Here is a 3,027-nt window from a genome sequence, read left to right as displayed (position 1 = left end):
AATATAAGCTGATATTATTAAGGAAGTACATCTACTTTCGGAAACAGTAGTCTACTATTTCACTGAAGTATTAGCATCATGACATTAGCCTGTGTTGCCCGGGCAACACATACTACAGTGGTCTATGATGTAGCGTTATCTGTTTTCAATCGTTAAAATAAACATTCCTCACATATACATTTTCGTTGTAGGATTTATTATGACATTAGAAAACGATTTGTTGGTGAAATTACCATTACCTGTGGTTTCAAACCAGTGTAGCTCACTGCAACGCTGTAGCTTACGCGAGACACACTACAAAAACATCTAGCTACAGTACACAGCTGTTTAGGAAGTCAAACGGCGACAGAAAATGTTCGGCACTCCCCTTACTTAAATCAAAAGTCTATCTAACTACTAACCTGAACTTCATTGCCACAGCCTAAACGTTGTCAATCTGTTCATGAAAATAATTAATTTCAGCCTAAACCGTACAACGGAACGTTAAATCCAATTCAACCAACGCAATCGCTACCAAGACGAACACAGCAGTAGTCTAGTACTGTACCGTAGTAGTACAATTTACCGGGGCAGCTTCTCCACACAGGGCTATATCGCGTTTTTCGTTGTTACTGACCATGATCGCTACCAGTGAGCTTTTTATGAATGAGCAATTTTCCACTAAATAAATGTCAAGCTTATTTACGTTTTGGGGGGCATATTTTCAGTTAGCAGATGGTACCGTTTGAATCGCGATTCCATCTTCTACTGCCGGGTAACGTCGTAGAATAATCTTCAAAGGGGTTGTTTATTCATGAATGAATGCAATATGAGTAGGCTAAATGCCTGAAAATATCATGAAAAGAGAAAAACTTAAAATGACGTTTAAATCATAGAGATTAGGTCAATTTTTACACCGGTCTGCAATAATGTCACGAAAACACGCGTGACTACCTTTGGCAGAACATTCGTTTCGCATCTGTTAACTTGGGGGATAGCTAGGCTAACTATAGCTTTACTGCAAGGCAGCTGCAGAAACGCCACAAGAAAAGAGGCCAGGGTGATAACTATTTACTCATTTTACTTTGTGATATGACACACAATTGTGATGTGTAATGTACAATATAAGCTGATATTATTAAGGAAGTACATCTACTTTCGGAAACGGTAGTCTACTATTTCACTGAAGTATTAGCATCATGACATTAGCCTGTGTTGCCCGGGCAACACATACTACAGTGGTCTATGATGTATCTGTTTTCAATCGTTAAAATAAACATTCCTCACATATACATTTTCGTTATATGATTTATTCTGACATTAGTAAACGATTTGTTGGTGAAATTACCATTACCTGTGGTTTCAAACCAGTGTAGCTCACTGCAACGCTGTAGCCTACCTGAGACACTAGTGTGAGTAGCTAACAAAAACTCCTCAGCTGTTCAAGTCAAAAGGTGACAGAACATGTTCGGCACTCCCCTTACTCAAAAGTCTTTCAATAGTTGAAACAATCTGACTACTAACCTGAACTTCATTGCCACAGCCTAAACTTTGTCAATCTGTTCATGAAAATAATTAATTTCAGCCTAAACCGTACAACGGAACGTTAAATCCAATTCAACCAACGCAATCGCTACCAAGACGAACACAGCAGTAGTCTAGTACTGTACTGTAGTAGTACAATTTACCGGGGCAGCTTCTCCACACAGGGCTATATCGCATTTTGCGTTGTTGCTGACAATGATCGCTACCAGTGAGCTTTTTATGAATGAGCGATTTTCCACTAAATAAATGTCAAGCTTATTTACGTTTTTGGGGGCATATTTTCAGTTAGCAGATGGTACTGTTTGAATCGCGATTCTATCTTCTGCCGGTAAAGTCGTAGAATAATCTTCAAAGGGGGTTCTTTATTAATGAATGAATGCAATATGAGTAGGCTATTTGCCTGAAAATATCACGAGAAGGGACAACTTAAAAGGACGTTTAAGTCATAGAGATTAGGTCAATTTTTACACCGGTCTGCCAAATGTATTCGTTTTGATTCAGCCTGTCAGCTGCCTCTTGCAGGGGAAATGAGAAGACATCATATTTCATTCTACACTTCACTCGTATTTTGAGTTGTAAATGAGCAGCAAAAAAAAGATGCTTTTAAATCTATGTAATCTTTATAAATAATAAGTAGGCCCGATGCATTTTTATATAAAATATACAGACCCCTGTGCAACCGACGCAAGCAAGCACACCCTACAATTTCCCCAGAAATTGTATCCTCTCTAGTTATTATTATTATTTTTATTATTTTTGCCCCCCTAAAACTCAGTCAATATTTGGCCTACATAGAAAACGTAGGTGTCAAAAGTTTCGTCTTGGTAGCGATTGAGTTGCTTCTATTGGAATTTACGTTCCGTTGCATGGTTTGGGCTTCAGTTAAGTTTTTGTGGCGAAAAGTGAAGCTAACGGTGGCTAATTTGCTAGCCACAGTCACTGACGTTACTAACGTCACTACGTCATGAAAACACGCGTGACTACCTTTGGCAGAACATTCGTTTCGCATCTGTTAACTTGGGGGATAGCTAGGCTAACTATAGCTTTACTGCAAGGCAGCTGCAGAAACGCCACAAGAAAAGAGGCCAGGGTGATAACTATTTACTCATTTTACTTTGTGATATGACACACAATTGTGATGTGTAATGTACAATATAAGCTGATATTATTAAGGAAGTACATCTACTTTCGGAAACAGTAGTCTACTATTTCACTGAAGTATTAGCATCATGACATTAGCCTGTGTTGCCCGGGCAACACATACTACAGTGGTCTATGATGTATCTGTTTTCAATCGTTAAAATAAACATTCCTCACATATACATTTTCGTTGTAGCATTTATTCTGACATTAGTAAACGATTTGTTGGTGAAATTACCATTACCTGTGGTTTCAAACCAGTGTAGCTCACTGCAACGCTGTAGCTTACGCGAGACACACTACAAAAACATCAAGCTACAGTACACAGCTGTTTAGGAAGTCAAACGGCGACAGAAAATGTTC

This window comes from Osmerus mordax, chromosome 25 (genome assembly GCF_038355195.1).
Source record: "Osmerus mordax isolate fOsmMor3 chromosome 25, fOsmMor3.pri, whole genome shotgun sequence".
Taxonomy (NCBI): Eukaryota; Metazoa; Chordata; class Actinopteri; order Osmeriformes; family Osmeridae; genus Osmerus; species Osmerus mordax.
The sequence above is the reverse complement of the archived record's forward strand: the minus strand, read 5'-3'. Positions refer to the sequence as shown.